Here is a 24,057-nt window from a genome sequence, read left to right as displayed (position 1 = left end):
AGTTGCTACTGGTTTCAAAGCCTAGCCTAGAGGATTACCCTGGGATATTCTTCCTCATTGTATCACCAAGCAAGCCCAGTATAGGAACCACAAATAAGAACCCTCAGTCATTCCCCCAGATTTTGTCTGTGTGTGTGTGTGTGTGTGATCAGTGGTCAGTTCATGGGGGACAGAGGGCCCCGTCAGACCTCTTACCATGTGTGGCTGCCCCTTTAACTACTGTTTTAGAAGTTTCTCAGGAAGCCACAGTTTGGTTAAAATTGGAGAGAATCAGTGGATGGGATTCACGGATTTCATGAAGGGCCCCTCTAAGTTTTTCATCACAATTCAAACATTGTACCTGACTGTGCCTAATCCCTACTGACTCCCAGTGACACCTACTGAGGAGTAAACATGTGTAATATCAGGCTACAAATGATAATGCACATGCACAGAGAACTTTTTTTCCTTTATGGCTTTCTGCTTTTACACATTCTGTCTGACCCATTTTCTCTCCTCTCTCTGGCGAGAAGAAAAACAGAGGAGCTTCAGTAATAGGCTGTGATTTGTTTGTTTTGTTCTTAATTTTTTTAAGAGAGAAGAGCCAGACGACAATCCACAGTGTATAGTAAGCTTTCAAAATTTCCTTCCCCTGTAGTTCTCACTTTTTTCTTTCCTTTTGTCCTCAACTCCTTTCATTCCTTAAACTTCCTCCAGCTCACACTTTCACAACCCTCCATTATTTTTCCATTCAGTTTCTCTCTGAACATTCTTCTTTTCCTTCCTACAGAATTATTTCCCCTCACCTGCAGACCCAGCATCAGAGGTCTGTATGCTCAGGCATCTGCTGAGGAGCTGAGGGCTCAGAAAGGCCCATTGCTGATCCCACTAATCCTGCCATCTGAGCACCCACCCACCTGCAATCCGAACTACGCAGCACTGCTGCTGCCTTCAGTAACTCCTCTCACCCCATCTTCCCTGCAGTTTTTTTACTTGGTGGCGGTGCTTATCATGGGAGCCAAGCCATAATAAGACTCCAGTCTGAGATGGGCCACCTCTAGGAATGGAAGGCTCTATCCCTTTCGGTTCTTTCCGTTTCTCATTGTTCCAATCCTGAATTCAGTTCTCCCCATTTCTGCAGCAATTTGCAATCTTTTTAAAAAAAATTCTTATTAAAATTCTTCAGCATTTTAGTGTGTATTTTTCCTAATAAACACATTTTTACTAATGTGTTGATTAATGTACACAGTTTTGCAAGCAATTTCTCCTAAGATTGTGCATTTTTCTATGTTATTTTCACTAATATATTCATTTTTGTGCACACTTTCCCCTCATACATGCATTTTTTGTAAGCATTGGCTGGTTGGAGAACTGCATGGCAAAATCTGGATACTTGGAAATTTCAAAGGACATCTGTGTTTCAGTTCTCATATTGTATCGTAAAGTGCGAATTTGATAGATTTGGTTTTAAATGTGAATTGAATCAAATCTCTCCCTCATCCCTAGCCACCACTATATTAGATTCCCCAAGATGCAATGACCAACATCAGATATTGCATCTTAGGGAATTTAACATGGCAGCCATCCACTGTCGAACAGAGCTGAGCACTGGTTCAGCTCCCATAATAAGTGTTGCTAACAGCAGGTAACGTTATCTGAGGACCGAAGAGGGCTGAGGTAACTACTGACAGCAGCAGCAGCCAGGCAGTGCACAGACTCTGATGCGGGGACAGCAGCACCAGGTGGTGGCCAACTTGTCAGCAGACAGGGACCAAGTGGCTGCATGCACTATGCTAAGGGGACATTAAAGTCTGGCACCCACTCTGCTTATCTTTTTGTTGTCACTTTGCCATTCTTTACTTTCTCCATTCTATTTTTGTCCTCCCCCCATCTTTCTTAGGTCCAAATCTGGCTTTCTTCTTTTTTATTTTTTTTTATTTTTAACTCAAAATGTTCCCCTGCTTCCTGCCCTCGCTCACTTTTAGACTTTTCTACTCCCACCCCTTCCCTCATCCCCCCCCCGCAGTTACCTTCATTAGAAGCATCACTTCCCAGAACAATGAGGACATACTTCCAGAACCTTCAACTAGGGAAGGTGTGTTATAACGGTTGCCATAAGCTTTATGAAGCATTTTTTCTCACTGCTGAGCAATCACAATTAGAAGACAACCGTTGGGCATGGGGCTATCAAGTCAGAGACTAGTTTAGATTTTGATCCCAGCACTTCTCAGTAAGATCTGCCAGAAAAGATGGCAGTTGAGAGGAGGGGAAGGATTTGATTACACCAATGAAGACATGGTCTCTCATCAAGCTGGTATGTTCAGGTTATACCTCCAACAATTCACAGGTGAAAATAGGATCAGGCTTATAACACCCCAGTTCTTATACCAGGGATCATCACACCTGAGGTCCCATCATCTCACTATTGTAGTTGTTCCCCACCTGCTGTATTTTTCTGCTTTAAATTTGGCTGCAATTTCAGTCAATGAAAGCCTAATTTGAGCAGCTAATTTTTTCTGCAGGTGAAGATGATAAAGATTCATGAATATGCATTGAAGCTGATGAATTGAAGTCTATTCAGTGTACAATAGCATTCAATGAATATGGGCCAAAACTTGTTCAACGGTTTATATTGGACCAAGATGTCTTCTAAGATAAAATGGATTTTGTGCTTTTTGAATTGCAAATTACTGTTTCAAATACTAGTTATATTTGGGTTATTTTTTCCCTATCGATAGCATTCTCACTAGCAAAATTTTAATAAGACATAGCCAATGTCTGTCCTAAATATGGACAAAACATACCATAAACCAAAAATTAGGAACAATTTAAACATATGGCCTCTGTCTCTCATTTGGATTTGCAAACAGGTTTAGCAGAAATGGTGAGAGAGATGTAAAACGGCAGCACTGTTAGGTCCAAAACTAGCTTTAAAAATACTGTTGTTACAGTTTCCCACTCTAAGGATTAGTTTGTATTTTTATAATTGTTACTTTATTGATATTGTGCAATGTTTAATTGTTATTATTATTTTAACAAAATTATATACCACTTGCTCAAACAAAAGACCTCTAAGCAGTTTATATAAGACAATCTAAGACACTCTAAAATATTCATTAAATATACCAATTAAAGCAAACATTAAAAACAAGTTACAAAAAAGTTTTAGCAGCACATTATATATTGCTATGAGAACTTTTTTTAGTATAAAGTGATATACAAGTCTAATACATCAAATGAAAAAATGAAAAGGCGGGAGGAATTTGTGCAAAAAGATGGGTGAGGAGAAAGAAAGGGGGGGACTATCCAAGCCTTTGGAGTGTTCTTGATCTCCTTCACTTATGTTGAGGAAGAACAGTAGCTCTGTGGCACAATATTGGCTTTGCATGCAGAAAGTTCTGGTTTCAGTCCCTGGCATCTCCAGGTAGGGCTGGGAATGACCCCTGTCTGAAACCCTGGAGACCCACTTCCAGTCAGTGTAGACAATACTGAACTAGATGGACCAATGTTCTTACTTAGGTTAAGCAGCTTTCCATGTAGATTCACAAAGACAGGATCTTTGTGTATGTTCTGGTCATGACGAAGAAGTAACATTTTAGGTACCCTAGACAACTGTGGCATAAAATAATTGGTCAGGAAACCAACCGGAGGGGACGTGATCCTAAACTTAATCTTCAATGGCATCCAGATTTGAGATTTAACTGTAGAACTGGAAACAGTGACCATGCTGCTATCAAATTCAGCATATATGTAAGTGGACAGTTACCAAGAAAGGCCAATAGTGTCACATTTGGCTTCTAAAAAGGAAATGTCTAGGAAATTTGGCAGTTATTCAAAGCCACAATATTAGAAGCTCAGCTTGAATGTATAGCACAGATCAGGAAAGTTACTACCAAGTCCAAGAGAATGCCAGTGAGGTTCATGAGCAGAGTCAAGGAAGCTATTAGACATGATAGAGGCACATGAAATTATGCATGGTATCAATAAGACTAGAACCTGGGGCCATTTAACCAAGCTGAATGGTGGAAGATTCAGGACAGACAATACGAAGGACTTCTTCACACAGCATGTAATGAAAAGTATGGAATTTGCTTCCACAATATGTAGCAATGGTCATCAACTGAAACAACTTTATAAAGAGATTAAAATCATGGTGGATAAGGCTACAAATGCCTATTAGTCATGACAGGTATACTAATTCCAGGAAGAGGCAGCATACTGAATACCAGTTGCTGGGCAACTTCAGCAAGAGACGGCTATTGTATTCATATCCTGTTTGCTGGCTTCCCAAAGACATTTGGTTGAGCACTGCAGGACATAGGATGCTGGACTAGATAGGCCTTTGGTCTGATCCAGCAGGGCTCTTCTTAACCATGATTAGGAGATTGAGCACAGATACGTCTGCACTAAAGAAAACCTAAATCTTGTCAGTGTGCTTTGGACATCTATATACTTTGCTATTTTATTTACATTACCATCAATAAATATGACAAGGTTTCTGAAATAATGTTTATTGATATCTTGAAAAACAGTTTTGAATATATATATTTCAAACACTGATTTTAAAGTTTGCTGTTACTGTTCTCTGATTACTACATTAGATCCCTTCAACCGCAACACTAGCTCCAGACAGGAAACAAGATTTTGGCTCCAGTTCATTTGGATGCTTGCTGAGGATGTTTACAGAACTTCTGGAAACCATTTAAGTTCTGGACAGACTGCAGGAATTATGCACAGAAATATAGTTTTCAAAGCTGATACAGCTCTTCAGAAAGTCATTAGCAGTTTGCATTTATAATATGTGTTGTATGTTAGATTCACAAAAACAATACATTATTATCATTACCATCATCATCATCTATTACCCACCCTTCGCCCAAAGGTTCCAGGGTGGGTTACAACAATTTTAAAATACAACATTAAAAACAATTTAAAAACAATCTAAAATCCCAAAATAGGGTGGGCCCTAAAAATAAATGTCTCATGTATCAAAGAGGTGCATCTTCATCATTTGCCTAAAACAGTACAGCAAAGTTGCCAGACACACCTCGGTGGGAAGAAAGTTCCACAACTTAGGGGCCACCACACAGAATGCCCTCTCCTGGGCCACACACCCTGAACTTCTGAAGGTGGCGGAACTACCCAAAGGGACCCCTCTGCTGATCTCAACATCCAAGAAGTTCTGCAGGGAAGGAGGCAGTCTTTCAGATATTTGGGACCTTAATCGTTTAGGGCTTTAAACACTAGCTTGAGCACCTTAAATTGAGCCTGGAAACAAACTGGCAACCAATGCAGCTGTGTTAAAACAAGAGTTATATGAGATCTAAAAGCAACCTCAACCAGTAATCTGGCTGCTGCATTTTGGACCAGTTGAATTTTCTGAGTTGTCATCAAGGGCAGCCCCACATAGAGTAGATTAAAATCATCCAATCTGGAAGATACCAGAGCATGGAGTACTGTGGCCAAGTCATCTGTGTCCAAAAGGAGCTGAAGCTGGCAAACCAGCCAGAACTGGAAAAAGGCATTCCCAGCCACAGAGGCCACCTGAGCCTCCAGTGACAATATTGGATCCAGGAGTATCCCCAGCTGCAGACATGCTCCTTCCAGGGGAGTGCAACCTCATCCAGAACAGGCTGTCTCCTCATCTCCCAGACATCAGAACTCTGGACACATAGCACCTCTGTCTTTTAAGGATTCAGCCTCACTTTATTTTTTCTATTATTTATTTATTTATTGTACTTATATACCGCCCCATAGCCGACGCTCTCTGGGCGGTTTACAGTAACTAAAAACATTAAAACAAATATACAAATTTAAAAACATATCTTTTAAAAACAATTTAAAACACAATTTAAAAATTTAAAACAATTTAAAACACATGCTAAAATGCTGGGGAGAAGAGGAAAGTTTTGACCTGGCACCGAAAAGATAAGTGTTGGTGCCAGGCACACCTCGTCAAATAGATTGTTCCATAATTTGGGGGCCACCACTGAGAAGGCCCTCTCCCTTGTTGTCAGACTCCCAGGTTCCCTCGGAGGAGGCAACCGGAGGAGGGCCTTTGATCTTGAATGTATTGTATGGGTGGGTTCATATCGGGAGAGGCGTTCCATCAGGTATTGTGGTCCCAAGCCGTGTAAGGCTTTATAGGTCAAAACCAGCACTTTGAATCGAGCTCAGAAACATACAGGCAGCCAATGCAAGCGGGCCAGAATCGGTTTTATAAGTTTGGACCATCTGGTCCCTGTTCCCATTCTGGCTGCTGCATTTTGCACAAGCTGCAGTTTCCGAACCATCTTCAAAGGCAGTCCCATGTAGAGTGCATTGCAGTAATCTAATTTGGAGGTTACCAGAGCATGGACAACTGAAGCCAGGTTATCCCTGTCCAGATAAGGACGTAGTTGGGCCACCAACCGAAGTTGGTAGTTGCTACCTGAGCCTCAAGTGACAGAGATGGTTCTAGGAGAACCCCCAAGCTACGAACCTGCTCCTTCAGGGGGAGTGCAACCCCATCCAGGACAGGTTGGACATCCACCATCTGGTCAGAAGAACCACTCACTAGCAGCATCTCAGTCTTGTCTGGATTGAGCCTCAGTTTATTAGCCCTCATCCAATCCATTGTCGCAGCCAGGCACCAATTCAGCACCAGTCTCTTTATAAGGCCTATTGGTAAGATAGTTTGAAATTGTCATTTTTGTTTCTCTTGTGAATTTATCGCTGCTAGAAAACTGCTGGCTGAGAACTCTGCTATAGTTATCTTTTGTATTCACCAGACAGGAAGAGGATTGATGTCACTTAACCATCATGGTCCTACCAACATAACTTAGATCAGGGCCCTTGTCCAGAGATGCTCTTATGGAACAGGAGGCTTGCATCTCCTACCTTCCTCTATTAAGGTTATGATCACTAATGTCAGCAAGGATGCTAGTGCTAACTTTTGGATGGATCACTATAATTGTGCACTGAACAAAAGCTTGATGTGCAGACACTGGGTTTTCTACCTTTGCAATGGGGTCTAGGTACTGCCTGGAGGCCCAGAAATCCCTTGTCAATTACAGCCCTGACTTCACTTATTGGCTACAAACCCGAAAGGGTGGGGTTAGAGCAGCCAGCTAAGATATCATTTCACAAAAGTTGTGGGGGTGGAGGGTGACACTTTGGTTTATATCTTGTGAACCAGACCACCTAGAAACTTAATACTTTTAAATGAAAGCTCAGAATCTGGAGATTAAGCTGACACACCCAGAGAGGACCCCAAAAATCTGGAGTTTCTGGGTGAAAACTAGACACCTGGCAACCCTACCTGAGGCAGGTAGGGGCAAGGGTGCCTTCAACCACCTGCTGACCACTGTGTAAACAGCAATAAAGGCTCTGCCTGAGTTCTCCCATTCTGCACCAAACTGCAGGCAAATGGAAGGAAGCAGTTCCAGTAGTAAAAATCAAGATTTATTCTAATGTGCAGCTAGATACATTTTGTGCAGTGTCAAAAAAATGTGTGCAGTGTGAAATAAGTTTTTGTGCAGGTGAGTATATGGGAGTTAATAAGGAGCTAGGTAGTTTCTAAAAAAGAAACATGAGAAAAGAAAAAGGAATAGAGAAGATAAATACTGATGACTTGTAAATCTTCATAACCATATATTAATAGTATATTACATGATGAATAACTAGTTTGGGGGCAGGCAGTGTGGGGGGAAAAGCTCAGAATAAACTCTGCTAAAATGTGAGCAATTCTGTCAAAATAGAGGTCTTCAACTTTATTGTTTCTTAAAGAATCAAACCACAACAAAAATCATTAGCTGGTATTCAATCATGCTAGTCCTACTCAAAGTAGACCATTAATAATAATAATAATAATAAATTTAATTTATGTGTCGCCTATCTGGCCAGTGGCCACTCTAGGCGACGTACATACAATAAATATAGCAAAATACAATACAAAAATACAGTGTAATAGTATAAATTATAAAACAAACAATACATAATAGGAGGCATGTAAACAAAAAATATTAAGCCTCCCCAGAAATCCCAAAAGCCTGTTGAAAGAGCCAGGTCTTTAAGGCCTTGCGGAACATATTCAGGGAAGAGATGTGCCGAAGATCTTGTGGGAGGGAGTTCCAGGGGGTGGGGGCCGCCACTGAAAAGGCCCTCTCTCGCCATTTACTGACTTCCGGGAAGGGTGACTTCGCTTGTGCCTGCTTTTGAGACGGGCTCCCGCCTCAAAAGAAGCTTATTCAGATATAAATCAGTCAGAACATTTTTTTTTTGACTGATGAAATTTCTCCCGGGCAGGGAGAAACGTAGAGATCAACCTCAAAAGCCTGTTCTTGTTGGGAGGACTGGATTTCATTAATTTATGAGAAAAGGTCCAGCCAGCAATGCCGGACGGACTTCCGAACAAGTTCTATCTGATTAATGCGATACGTTTATCTTTTCTTCAAAGAGAAAACGGACTAACAGGCAAGCACCCTTCTTTCTATTATTTTTTTTACTTGGTTTAAATTGTTGCAGCAAAAAGAGATTTGTCAAATGAATCAGCTTTAAAGAACTTCTGGGTGAGCTATAACTCTTCTCTGTTATTCACGAAATTAACAGCTTATCTCTGTTTCTATTGCAAAAAGCTGTCCTGGAAGTGCATTCTAAAGATATAAACAGAAGAGGGATTTCTATTCCGAGGAACATTATATTGTCTGGGACTATTCTCTTTTTGGTCTATTTTATTTTGACGAATCTGCTTCTTCACGACGCCACTAACTGTTTTGATGCTGGGAACTAAATTTGTTTTGTATTCTTGAACATAGAGAGATAAGGCAGGCTGCTCTGTTTATACTGTGATGTCATCAAGCCTGGAATATTAACCCAATTGTTGCTGAAATAAGAAGTGGTTCTTCTTTATTTTTGTTTTGTTTTGTTTTTGTGGTTTTAAAATGGCAATCAAGAAAGTGGCTGAGAATCTGGAAGTAATTATGTTTCAGAAAATAATGGATGAGATTGAGATAACAAAATAAACCCTGCGACAGGGCAGTAAGGAGCTGAAAATTGAACTGAGCAAAATGACGCAGGAGCTTAAAGAAATAGGGGATCCTGTGAGAGAGGAGAATGAGATCAGAGATGAGAAAAGAAAAAATAAAGGGAAGATACAAGCCCTGGAGATTGGAACAAATGTGGAATTGGAAAAAGATCTGGAGTTTATGGATATTAGAAATAAAATCTACTGTTTGGAATTTAACGTTATCTCTGAAGAAATTAATGAAGATATTAGAGATAAAGTTATCAATGGCTTGGATAATCTTCTGGACTGGAATGACGTGATGGAGCTTGATATAGAGAAAATATATGGAATTCACTGCAGCCATGTGACAATGGAAAAACTCTCAAGAGATGAGCCAGTGCATTTTGTAAAAAAGAAGAACAGAGATATGACTTTACAACAATATTTCAGCAACTTATTCAGAATTGATGGCAAGAAAATATTTGGGATAGAGGAAATTCCCATCAGACTCTTATTATATGACTATGGTTATGACAGCAAGATTATTATGGAATACTGATAATGGAAGATTGGACACTGAAATTACTGGACTTAACAGGACTATTGAAGATGGAAGATGGAATTAATAGGGATAATGGAATAATGGCTATTGAAATTATTGGACCTAACAGATTTTGATGAGATGGATTAATCGATATGTTTATTTGGACTATGGTTATGACAATAAGATTATTATTATTATTAACGAGATGGATTAATCGACATATTAGGAGAAAAATTGATAGATATATTTCTTAAAGAATTGAAACCTCTCTTTGACTTTTTGTGGAAAGAATAAAGTAATGTTTATGAGATTTGATGATTAATTAAGATAACTACTGGAGGAAAGTGATTTTATAATATAATTTAAGAGACAGGATTGTTATATATTGTAGACCTATAACTGATTTGATCTGCGACAAATGGGAAGTCAACATTTTATTTTTTTCTTTAATCATTTTTGTTTTGTTTTGTTTTTTGTCTTTGAATGTTTTATGATTTTGTTTTGTATGTTTTATGAAAATTTGAATAAAAATTATTGTAAAAAAAAAGAAAAGAAAAGGCCCTCTCTCTAGTACCTGCCAATCTAGCTGCTTTGGTTGGCGGGACTGAGAGAAGGCCTTGTGTGGCCGATCTTGTTAGGCGGCATGATTGGTGGCGTTGTAGGCGCTCCTTTAGATAAACTGGGCCGAGACCGTATAGGGATTTAAAGGTTAATACCAACACCTTGACTTGGGCCCGGAAAACAACTGGAAGCCAGTGTAGATCGAATAACACTGGCGTGATGTATTCCCGGCGACGACTGTTTGTGAGTAGTCGAGCCGCCGCATTTTGTATAAGTTGTAGTTTCCGGACCGTTTTCAAGGGTAACCCCACGTAGAGCGCATTACAGTAATCTAATCGAGAGGTGACCAGGGCATGCACTACCAGTGGGAGCTGATGAACAGGAAGGTAGGGTTGCAGCCTACGTACAAGGTGTAGTTGATACCAAGCTGCCCGGCTCACAGCTGAAATCTGAGCCTCCATGGACAGCTTGGAATCAAGTACAACCCCAAGGCTGCGGACCTGGTCCTTTAGGGGTAAACTCACCCCATTGAACTTCAGGTCAACAGTTCCCAACCTTTTCTTGTCCCCCACGAGCAGTACCTCGGTCTTGTCGGGGTTCAGTTTCAGCCTATTTCTTCCCATCCATCCACTCACGGACTCCAGGCACTTGGACAAGGTTTCCACAGCCAACTCTGGCGAAGATTTAAACGAGAGATAGAGCTGAGTGTCATCCGCATATTGGTGACACTGCAGCCCAAATCTCCTGATGATCGCCCCCAGCGGCTTCATATAGATGTTAAATAGCATGGGAGAGAGGATAGAACCCTGTGGCACACCACAATTGAGAGGCCAAGGGTCTGAAACCTCCTCCCCCAATGCCACCTGTTGGTACCTATCAGAGAGAAAGGAATGGAACCACCGTAATACGGTGCCTCCTATTCCCAATCCCTCTAGGCGATATAAGAGGATACTGTGGTCGACAGTATCAAAAGCCGCTGAGAGATCAAGGAGGACAAGGAAGGTGAATTCTCCATTGACATTAAAAGACATGACTAACTTTGGTTTATTAATATCAATGGGTTTACTCTTAAGTAGGACTTAGTTGACTCAACCCAGTGTTGCTGTTGGTCTTTGAACCCTGGATCAGAAGCAAATATGGCTCTGAATTATGAAAACAGCAGAAATTATCTGCCAAGTCTTTATTTTTTTACAAATCGTCTGGAAAATACAGGGCAAAAACTTAGATTGAGGTCTTTGGGGCCTAACCAGGGGTGTAGCAATGGGGGGGGAATGAGGGCATTGCCCCCCAGTGATAATTCTGCTCCCCCTTCAGTCCCCAAATTTCTAGCATTGCAGTAACATTAAACTTCAGTTGAGCTTTTAGAAATAAAGTTTAGGCATCCAAAGAGAGGGGCAGGACATTGGGATAATTATCTGGAAAGCAATACAGGACAATAACCATTTAATATATGCTTACCTCCCTAGAGCATTATAGGTACCATAACTCCTATTGTCAACTGCACTATTTTCTCTCATTGTTGTATAAGTTATTCTTGTTTTGTATTCTGTTCTACCCAAAACCAATAAAAACATTATCAAAGAGACGGGCAGGGCAAAGTTACCAAGGAAATGCAAACACAGTAAATAGAAGAGTTAAATGTGTGAAAGTAGTGAACACAAGTCTTGATGGATCAGGGAGGGAATTGGCAAATCTAGGGGTTTGTCATTGGAGGAAGAAAAGGCGGGAAGGACAGTACTGTGATGCACTGCAGAGCATCTCCCCCTCCTCTACAATGCTCAACCAGCCTCTGGAGGTAATGGGTGTTATTAGTGCATCTGATGGTTGTGCCTAGGCTTTGGGGCCTAGACTGTGCCACAGCCTAGCCTAGTCCAGGGCAGGACATGAGAAGGAGAGTGAGTGAGCTGGATCTCCAAGGACCAGGAAGCCTAATTAGACCTTACTAACTTGGCCCAGGCAATGGGGAGCTGGAATATTGTCTTTGTGTGTGTCTGTGGGGCATTTCTTCCTTAATTTGTTTTAAAAGTTGAAAAATAGTAATGCACCTTATTTAACTTTTCTCATGCAAACTTATGTAAATGCGTCCCTTGAAGAAGGTCTTATGCCATCAGCCCTCAAGGAGGCCATAATATCACCAATTTTAAAGAAGCCCTCATTAGACCCCCTTAATTTGAACAACTTCCGCCCAGCCTCAAATTTACCATTCCCGGGTAAGGTGTTCGAGCGAATGGTGGCGAAGCAGTTGCAAGCGCACTTGGAGGAAGCGGATTACCTGGATCCATTCCAATCAGGCTTCAGACCTAGACATGGGACGGAAACAGCCTTAATTGCCCTGGTAGACGATATGAGGAGGGTGTTGGATAGAGGCGAATGCACCCTCCTCGTCCTCCTTGATCTCTCAGCAGCGTTTGACACCGTTGATCACTGTATCCTGCTGGATCGCCTGGAGGGGTTAGGTATAGGTGGCACTGTATTACAGTGGTTCCGCTCCTTCCTCTCTGGGAGATACCAGAGAGTAGCTTTGGGGGATGAGGTCTCGGGTCCCTGGCCTCTTTTGTGTGGGGTGCCTCAGGGTCCCATCCCCTTCCTGATGCTGTTTAACACCTATATAAAGCCTCTAGGAGACGTCATCAGGAGATCTGGCCTGCAATGTCACCAATATGCAGATGACACGCAGATCTATCTTTCATTTAAATCTTCAGTGGCTGTAGAAGCCCTATCCAAGTGCCTGGAGCCAGTGAGTGACTGGATGAGAAGGAATAAGCTAAAGCTGATAAAACCGAGGTGCTGTTGGTGGGAGACAAGGGAATTTTGGGGGGTTTCGATCTGAGGCTCAATGGGATACAACTGCCCCTGAAAGACCAGGTCCGCAGTCTGGGGGTCATTCTTGACTCCCAGCTGTCTATGGAGGCTCAGGTCTCCGCGGTGAGCCAGGCAGCACTATATCAACTTCATCTAATATGGAGGATACGCCCCTACCTCCCCAACCATTTGATCCCTTCTGTGGTACATGCCTTGGTCTCTTCCTGCCTAGACTATTGTAACGCGATTTACATGGGGTTACTCATGAAAACAGTCCAGAAGCTGCAATTGGTACAGAACACGGCGGCTCACCTGATTAAAGGCAGCCACCGCTGAGATCATATCACTCCAGTGCTGAAGGAGTTGCACTGGCTACCGGTAGTCTTTTGGGCTCAATTCAAAGTATTAGCCTTAACCTTTAAGACCTTATATGGTGCCGGTCCAACTTACTTAAAGGAACGCCTTCAGCACCATCGTGGGAGCTGCTCAACAAGATCAGCCTTGAAAGGCCTACTCATCCCACCAGTCAAAGTAGCTAGGCTGGTGAGGACTAGAGTGAGAGCTTTTTCAATTGTAGCACCCACCTTATGGAACTCTTACCAAATGACCTCTGCCAGGCCCCCTGTCTGTTGAGTTTTCGCTGGGCGTTGAAGACCTGGCTGTTCAAACAGGCTTTTGAGATGGGTTAGGTTCTGTAGGTTCTGTAGAGATCAGTTGTGATTTTAATCTGTTAATGTTTTTATGTTACTGTTTAATGTAACTGTATATTCTTGGCTGTACGTCGCCCAGAGTGGTTGGACAACCTCCCAGATGGGCGACTAATAAATTCAATAAATAAATAAATAACTGTACTACCAAAATAGGGCGTGTGAGATTTCCTGGTAGAGCCATCAGAAGCAGTGTTAGCTGGCCCAGAGCCTTTTTGTACAACAGAAACTGTGTGCTTGTACAGTTGATTCTAGCACCTGTAGTTCAGAGAGACATATACTTTCTATGTCAAGCATTTCCTTATGAAAAGTGATGTTTATAGGTATCATTTTAATTTTTAAAGTGAAACTTCTCTTAATTGCTTTCCTGGCATGGCAAAAGATATCAGGGTAGTTAGTTCCAGGAAGCAGCTGCCTCAGCAGAACTGAATTCACAGTTCATGAGCTTACTAAAATATTGTACCTGTACAAGCAAGTCTTTCTACCCATGCATACTTTGTATGCTGCAGGACTCACCTTTGGTGCATCTACAGTTGTGTGTGAAAATTCATTCTCAACTTTGACACATGTGTTGACACCATACAGGTATACAGTTGTTCATCAGAGAAAAACAAACTTCATAGAATCAGAATAGAGTTGAAAGGAGCCTTTAAGGCCATTGAGTTCAGTCCCCTGCTCAATACAGAAATCTAAATTAAAGCATACCTGACAGATGGCTGTCCAGCTGCCTCTTGAATGCCTCCAGTGTTGGAGAGCCCACCACCTCCCTAGGTAATTGGTTCTGTTGTAGTACTGCTCTAACAGTTAGGACGTTTTTCCTGATGTTCAGTCGAAATCTGGCTGCCTGCAACTTGAGCCCATTATTCCGTGTCTTGCATTCTGGGACGGTTGACAAGAGATCCTGGCTCTCCTCTGTGTGATAATGTGATGTTCCTATATTAATGTATATATGGTAAGTGTTGTTGTTTTAGAAGATACATGGTAAGTAGTGAAAGAGGAGGGGGAGTGAATGGGCAGTAGAATGCGAGATGATTGGCTGAGTGTTTAAAATGGCTGAATGTATAAAAGGAAGAGTGAGAGTGGAATCAGGGGGGAGAAGAGAACGAGTGGGTTGCTTGGTGGGGTTTAGAGAGTTGTTTACCAGGAGGGAGGTGGAGTTCGGATTAGTATTGAGTAAAACCATATGCTTATGTGCCTTAAGAAGAAATCTTGTTAATCTTGTTAGCTTTGTTATCTGTAATAAATACTTAATTTGGTTTACCAAAGGCCTGATCCTTGGCTGGGGTTTCACAGACCAGAAGGGAGGGTAAGGTAATGACCAAGGCTGAAGGGGAACTGTAACAAATGGTGGCAGCGGTGAAGAAAATAACAATACCAGTATTCAGAGTCTCTGGGAATACTAGTATTGGGACGTTACTGGTGGTTGCCTAGCAGGGGGATCTGTTGAGATCTGTGCTAGAGCGGGGAGAGAAACCATAAGAGAAAGCGGTCCGGACTGGTGGAGTCCCTGGTGGTGCCTAGAGACAGGCAGTAACCACGAGCAGGTAGGAACCTGACAGGGAGAGCCAGGGAAGGACGCATCACAGATAACAATTCAAGTACTTGAAGAGTGCTGTCATATCTCCCCTCAGTCTTCTCTTCTCAAGGCTAAACATGCCCTGTTCTTTTAGTCTCTCCTCATAGGGCTTTGTTTCCAGTCCCTGATCATCCTCATTGTCCTCCTCTGAACCTGTTCCAGTTTGTCTGCGTCCCCCTTAAAGTGCAGTGTCCAGAACTGGATGCAATATTCAAGACGAAGCTTAATCAATGCAGAATAGAGGGGAACTGCTACTTCCTGCAAATAATGAAGCCTAAAATGTCTTTTTTGCAGCCATATCACTCTGTTGGCTCATGTTCAGCTTGTGATCAACAACAATTCCAAGATCCTTCTCACTTGTAGTAGTGCTGAGACAGGTATCCCCCATCTTATAATTGTGCCTTTGGTTTCTTTTTCCTAGGTTTCTGTCCTCCATGGTATTAGCTATCCCTCCCAACTGAACAGCATTCCCTGTGTCTCCTCATCCAAGTTTAATAAAAATAAAAATGTTGAAGAGCACTGTTGAAGGGCCCAGGACCGAACCCTGCAGTACCCCGCTCATTACCGCCCTCCAGTTTGAGAAGGAACCATTGATAACCACTCTTTGAGTACAATGCTCTAGCCAACTGTGGTTCCACCTGATAGTTGTTCCATCTAGCCCACATTTAGCTAGCTTACTAATCAGAATATCATGGGGCACTTTGTCCAAGCTGAAGTCAAGATATATTATGTCCACAGCATCCCCACAGTCTATCAGTGAGGTTACCCAATAAAAAAATGAGATAAGGTTAGTCTGGCAGGATTTGTTCTTGATAAATCCATTTTGGCTTTTAGTAATCACTGCATTGTTTTCAAGGTGCTTACAGACTGACTGCTTTATAATCCTGTTCAGAATTTTCCCAGGGATTGATGTCAGGCTGACTGGTCTGTAGTTCCCATGTTCCTCCTTTTTGCCCTTTTTGAAGACAGGGACAACATTAGCCCTCCTCCAGTCATCCAGCACATCACCCATCCTCCACGATTTTGCAAAGATAATAGACACCGGTTCCAAGAATCAGGGCTGGCTCCAGGAATGCTGGGGCCCTTGGGCATCAGCTTGCCCTGGGCCCCAGCATGTGTGTGTGTGTGTGCACATGTGCACGCACACACACGCATACGCAGCCCCCCACCTACCTGTCTGCTGTCTTTTACCATTGCCCTTAATGAAGATAGCGGCCGTGGTTTCCCTAAGGGGATGACGCCTCCGCCGCCATCTTTGTTGATGGCACACGTGCATGCTACGTGCGCACATCTCTGGCATCAACTAAGATGGCAGCAGGGGCTTCAGTACCTTAGGGAAACCGCAGCTGCCATCTTCGTTAAGGGCAATGGTAAAAGATAGCAGACAGGTAGGTGGGGTGTGTGGGGAGGTGTGGGGGGCCACGGATCATGGAAGGGGAGTGGAGGGGTGGCTGAGGGACCCCCTGTAGCTCCAGGGGCCATTGGGCCAGTGCCCCACCTGGCCACCCTTTAGAACCCGCCCTGCCAAGGATTCCTCAGCCAGTGCCTTCAGTACTATAGGATGCAGTTCATCAGGCCCTGAAGATTTGAACTCATTCAAAGTGATTAGGTATTCCTTGACTGTTTGTCTATCTGTCTGAAGCTGCAATCCTGCTCCTTCAACTTCACATTTTCCAGGAGGGTCATAGACCTCTTTTGGGAGAAGACTGAGCCAAAGTAGGAATTGAGCACTTCTACCTTTTCTTTGGCATCTGTTATCACTTTGCTACCCTCATTGAGTAGCTATATGACCATTTCCTTTCTATGTCTTTTACTATGGATGTACCTGAAGAAAGCTTTTTTGTTGCTTTTACGTCTCTCGCTAATCTCAGCTCATTCTCAGCTTTAGCCTTCCTGTTGCCATTCCTGCAATTCTGTATTGCCTGTCTATGCTCTTCCTTTGTGGCCTGGCCTTCCTTCTACTTCCTGTATGTGTCCTTTTTTTGTTTTTAAGTAATCTCTAAGCTTTTTGTGAAGCCACATTGGCTTCTTCTGTTGTCTTCAGGCAGCAAATTTAGTAATCTTGGCTTTTGAAAGTAACATATTTGAAGGAATTTCAAGTGCACAGTTCCTCTATAGGTTTGCAGAGAAATCATGGTACATTAGACTTGATTAATAGTTCAGATCATTATGGTAGGATGACTTGCACAATATACATTTACTTCCTAGTCACTGTTACTTAGTTTCCATAACTATTTTGCATGTGGAAAATTGTATTTTTATTTGGTTTGCTTTTTTGTAATCTTCACAAATCATAGCTCCTATGCAAAATTGGGGTTTATTTTTGTCATTAACTAAGAAAACTTCCCTACCCGAAACCTCTTTTGTAGTGACCAATGCCCCAACCCTTCTGCCCCCCAATTTTTGTCTCTGCCCACCCAATGAAAATTGCCTCGCTACACTCCTGGGACTAGATCACCTTCCTTGAAATGATTATATAGCAAGCTTTCAGTCTGAAAGCAGTGCATAACTTACTGAATCCAAGTACTGAAAAATTGCAACACTGCTTGAACTCAGCAGTACTGCTGGCATGAAGGTGCTGAAAAATGCAAGAAGACAACAGTTTTACCTCTGCGTGGCAGGGCAATCGCACTGTAGTGTGGTGATGCAGATAGCAAATTATTAAGCTATGGAAGAAAGAATTCTGTATTGGTAAATTAAAATCAAAGCCTTATCTTGTGAATTAATTGCCTAAGTAACATCTCAGACTTCCCTGGTTTTTATGTTTGGAATTAGCCATTAAAGACACAGCTCTGTCATCAGTGTACATACCCTCTCTTAGTATTATCACAATGTGGGTTTTTCAAATAAATTGTGTTTGAAAGTTGGACTATTCACCTATTCCCAGCTGCCCTTTGCTGTTTTCAGTGGACAACACAGTTTAAAATCATCTGCAAAAAATCAACTGTAAGAGTTTTTGGTACAAAAATGAAATATTCCTGCCAGGTCTTTTTCTGGCTAATAGACAAGTCTTGACGAGCAGCCAGATTAACATTACCAGACTACCTCTCTCTCTCTCTCTCTCTCTCTCTCTTTCTTTCTTTTTTAAAGAAAAACATAATTACTCTGCTTCTACAGAGAAAAAAACAATTTTCCTGAAATCTCGTAAAACATATCTTCTTTTAATTAGAAAAAGTCTCAGAAATCAGATTTTGGATGGGGTACTGAAGCTTATTAAGGTGAACATTAAACATTTATAGACTTTAACTTGCTTTTGATAAGCTGAACAAACTTTTGTTTTCATGGCATATTCAGGTGATTCTCAGAAGTCTCTTTTTGTAAATATCAGAAACGTAATGGCTGCCAAACTTCCTATAAAACTGGGGGTGGGAGTTGATTTTGCAAGTTGCCTGAAAAGGAGGAGAATATCCATCTTTTTTAAAAAACTGGATAATTTAAGGCAGGTTTGGGGAACCTTTGGCCCTCCAGACATTGCTGAACTACAACTCCCATCAACCCCAGCAAGCATGGCCAATGGCCACGGTTGGTGGGAATTGTAGCTCAGCAACATCTGGAGGTCCAAAGGTTTCCCACACCTGCCTCAAGCAAACAGTCTGATTTTGTGTTGGGTTCTGCCCACTAAACATACTAAGCTCCATCCTGTGGATCCCCAAAACCTTCTTGGGCTCCATCCCTGCTTCACTCATTATACCCATTTTGGGCAACTTTGTAGCAATATGTGGCTTTATTCAGCAGCTTCCTTAACTGGACTAGAACAGAGAGTAATGGGGAAAAATAATGACCAAAGTGCAATTATATGTCGTTTACCAAATTATAGTCTTCAGGCAGAAAAGCATCTCTCCTTTTTTTATGGTACATACTTTTAGAATGCAATTAAGTGGCTTCCAAATTTAAGAATTTTGGGCCACAATCCTGTATACACATATGGGAATGAATCTATTTGAACTCAGTGGGTCTGAGCAGACACATGCACAGGATTGTGTTGTTATGCTACAGTTGTGAAAACCCATACCTGGGCGTAATGCCCACTGAACACAATGAGAATATAACAGCCCTGCTGGATGTAGTCTAGCGTTCTGTTCTCACAGTGGCCAACCGGATGCCCACAGGAAGCCCTTGAGTAGGAGCTGAGTGCAACAGCACTCCCCCCCACTTGTGATTCCCAGCAACTAGTATTCAAAGGGTTACTGCCTCCAACAATGGAGGCAAAACATGGCCATCGTGGCAAGCAGCCATTGCCAAATCCTCCATGAATTTGTCTAATCCTCTTTTAAAATCATCCAAATCGGTTGCCATCATTACCTCTTCTGGGAACAAATTTCATAGTTTAACTATCTGCTGTGTAATGAAGTACTTTCTTTTATCTTTATTCAATCTCCCAATATTCAGCTTCATTGGATATCTCCGAGTTTGAGGGTTATGAGAGAGGGTGAAAAAAAATCTCTGTCAACTTTCTCCACACCATGCATACTTTTATATACCTCTATCATGTCCCTCTCTTGCTCTCACCCCTACTTGGGAATAATAGTATGCTAGTCATACTCAGAGTAGACCCATTGAAATGAATGGCCATGACTAACAGGTTCATTAATTTTAACGGGTCTACCCAGAGTTGGATACAACCTATAGGTTGGATACCCTTTTATTCTATACAAACCAAAACTGTAAAAGAGGCGATAGCATAGGTTGATATTTAAATACCTTGCTGCAGAAGTCATTCATCTAAACAAATTGTAATAATCCCCAGGGTCTGATTTATAGCATTGCTTTGTCACCTTTCCTGCCATCATTAATTGTTTCACTTTCAAAACAATCAGATCAAACATGCAAACAGGCAAAACATACACACAGCCAAGGGGAAAGTGCTGTCTCTCACACACACTTTTCCTTCTTATGCGAGAGGCTCCTAATCTACTTAAAAATCAAATAATTTAGGCCTGTTTATGAACTTAATGCATCCCACTTTTGGAGTGAAAAAATAAGTATAACGTACTACAATCCTGATTTACTGAGTCACAATAATTCCAAAATACAGTTATGGGTTACATTGGCTCCTATGTTCAGAGGCAGTATGACACAACAGGGGAAGACTATTGCCCACATGTCCTGCTTGTGGGCTTGCCAGAGGCATCTTTCTGGGCATTGTGGGAAGCAGGATGCTGGGCGTTTATAATGATCTGGCAAGGATCTTCATATAAGCAGTTGATTTGCCCCACCCCCCACGCATACAAGCATTTTAAAATTAGAATGCGACTGTCACACTTTGAGAAGGTTCAACTAGGGATTGGGGAAGGGGGATTTGGTTCAGATTTTACCTAATTCACACTTTCAAAAATAGTATGTGAACTGAAACATATCTACCCTTCCAAATTCACTCTTCTCTGAATTTTGTGGTGCAGTTCTCCAACTAGATAATATGGAAAAAATGTGTACATTAGAGGAACGTGTGCATTAAAATGCATATATTAGAGAAAGCAAGATAAAAATGCAGTATTACAAAAATGTAACATGCACATTTTGTATATAACAGACAAGACTGCATACCAAATGTGCATATTAGGAGAACATTTTCATGAGGTGCACTTTAAAAGATCAAATTGATGTAGAAATGTGGAGAACTGAACTTAATATTGGAAAAGGTTGAAATGTGATCTTTTGTAGTAAGGAAGAGGAACCTGTGGCCCTTCAGATGTTGCTGAAATCCAGTTCCCATCAACCCTGACCATTGTTCATGCCGGGAGTTGGAGTCCCACATCATCTGACCAGTTTCGCATTTCATTGCAGGTGCCCAAAGGCCATACCCAAGCAAAAGGGACTTACAACCCCTGGAGTCCCCTGGCACTGTTGTATTTCCTCCTCACTATTGTTGCCTGTTCACCTGCCTCCTCCAAGCAAGTGAGCAGTGGGTGATGGCATCAAAGAGAAAGAGCAGCAGACTCTGCTCATATTGTCCTCTGGGTGGCTGGGCAGTTTGGGCCCAACAGTAAAGGGCAAGCAAATGGGCAGTGATGATGGGGGGGTAAAACCCCACTGCAGACATCTTCTCCAAGGGCCTTCCAAAACTGGAGCTGGTGTTGCCTATCCTCTGTCACTCAGATGTATGAAATCTAGAATCATAACAAATGCTTGAGCCCTTGAAGCAGCTGGAACCTGACTGAAAGAGTTTGGGCTAATCCTTTGATGAATGCCATAATGTGTGAATGACACACATGTCTGTACTCCTCGAACAGGGACATGTACTGCTCTCTCTCTCTCTCTCTCTCTCTCTCACACACACACACACACACACACACACACACACACACGCCACTTGGCACACAACAGCTGCTCAGATCATGCCCACCACATGATTCAAGAGGAGACCTATCTCCATAATATTGCTGGTGCTCATTGAGCGGAGATATAGTGGACAAGTGGCAAGCATGTCTGCTGTGTAAAGTATGAATTCAGCCCTTAGACTCTTTTTCATAGAAGTTTTCAGATTGAGCCAAAGCCTCATATGTTTTATGTTCAGAACAATCAGTTCCCACAGGGCAGCTTTTCTTTGTGCTCAATCTGCTGCTCAGAGCTGGCCCTATTATTAGGCAGAGTGAGGTGACCGCTTCAGGCAGCTGATCCTAGATGCAGCACCCTGGCCGTTCCCTTCTTCAGAGGAAAAAGATGTGTCTGGCACATGTTCTGTCCTCCACTCCCTAAACTAGCCCTGATGCCTTCAGGTGTATGGAAGAATGCTGTCACCAATATTAAAGTAAGATTCAACTGCCAGTCCAGTTGGCTTCAGTACATAGAATGGATGGTGCTATCTTGGCCTTTGCCTCAGGCAACAAAATGTCTTGGGCCAGTCCTACTGTTGCTGGCTATTCAGCAGATGAAGAACAAGAGCAGGCTTATACATTAAATAACACATATGCAGATCATACACATTTCTTCAAAGGTTCTTCAAACCAGGAGCACGGAAGCTCTCCAGATGCCACATCCATGGATTCAAATCAGGAGTACCGTATATTCCGGCGTATAAGACGACTGGGCGTATAAGACGACCCCCAACTTTTCCAGTTAAAATATAGAGTTTGGAATATACTCGCCGTATAAGACTACCCCTGCTTATGACATGCAGGTACTTAGCAGGAAAACTGTCACTTATAAACTTATAAATATTAATATTTGGATTGTCCAGTTGTTTTGTTTTTGTGCCTAGGAATTACCACCAAAAACTGGGGAAAGATGTGAGAAATCTTTTTTTTAAAAGCAACATTAAATGCCTAGACTCTAGTTTCCAACACTATGGAGTATTTATTGATTGATTAAGAGAATTTATATCCTGCCCTTTTGCTGTTAAAAACAGAGCTCAGCACAGCTTACAAATATAGTAAAAACAATAAAAATACACAATCAGAGAAAAACAAGCCAAAATGTTAGGAAAAGGAGTCTTTCACACCACATGCTCAGTTCTAAATACTGTTGCAGCAAGTTTTACAAGTTCCTCCAGTATTCCACTGGTGCAGGCACTCAGACATTCAAAGTACTGTATGTTTCTTAGGTTTTATAAAAGCAGAGCTTTGCTTAACTCAAAATTTCTTCTCCCTTTGATAACCACATCTACACAGGTTCCACCTCCATACTCAAAATGAAACTGAGCCTGGAAGTGTACAACAACCCCACACATACCTTGCTAATTTGATTATCAATGCCAGGATGTCTGTCTTATCGACTACTCTCCTGCTCCCCCACACACACACACACACACCGGGCATCATGAAAGACCCAGTCCTGGGCTCAGAAAGAAAATAAATATCTGGTCCTCTTCAAAGTATTGATAAGCCTCTTGTTTTAATTGAAATAATAATTATAAATTCTTGTTCTTATCACTAATGGGAGTTAATTATCTTGCATATGCTGCTGTTGCTTCTATGGCTGTAACGGAGTGAGGTTAAAGATAAGTGAAATGCAAATAGGAAAAAAAAATACAGAAGGCGGTAACACTTTCCTAAATGTAATACCATACCAACCACAACAAGATTCCTATAAGGCAAAAAACTAAGCATCTCACAACCAGTCAGGATTCCTAACCAAAAACCAAAAATATGATAAATGAAGAAATATTTATATAAGCATAACTATCAAATATATTTATTATTTACACAAACTGTAAAGATATTTATAGTGCAATCCTAAATTTATTTATTCAGAAGCAAGTCCCAGCGCATTCAATGGTGCTTACTCAAACAGGGACAGAAATGCAACCTCAAGTGATAAGCAACTTCATTCACACAACCCAAAATTCCGAATCATGCCACTTTACACTGTTTTGCAACTGTTTATACTTGTTTTTATCATTATTGGATTTTAAATGGCTTTATTTCTTGTTGTGAGCTGCCTTGGTTTCCAACCCTACCTCACAGGGGTGTTGGAAAGACTCCATACACACACGCACACACTGCAGATGTATAAATACATACAGCCCATATAATAGTTTATTGTCAAACCAATTGGTCATTGCAGAAAAATCAGTATTAGTTTTTTAAAAATCAGTATTAGTTTCCTACAGAATAAAAACTGCAATACCTAAGTAAGCCCTGCCTACTTGCTTTAAAATAGGACTGGGGGGGGGGGGCAGAAAGAGAACACAAACACAATTCTTTTTTACATTCATTCCAAAGTCCCATTGATTTTCAGCACATTCATAATCATGTCTACTCAAAAGTAATTCCTACTGAATTCAATAGGATTTACTCTGGACATATGGGATTAGCACTGTTTTTACCCCCAAAAGCAACTATTGGGAAGGTTTTCAAAACACTGCCCAGGATCTGACTCCTACACACAACAGGGGGAAAAACTGAAATGTATATACCTACCCAATTTATGAGATTTTCAGATAAACGGGAAGGGAAACCACCAT

Source organism: Rhineura floridana, chromosome 8, assembly GCF_030035675.1.
Source record: "Rhineura floridana isolate rRhiFlo1 chromosome 8, rRhiFlo1.hap2, whole genome shotgun sequence".
NCBI classification, from domain to species: Eukaryota; Metazoa; Chordata; class Lepidosauria; order Squamata; family Rhineuridae; genus Rhineura; species Rhineura floridana.
This window is presented reverse-complemented; position numbering follows the sequence as displayed.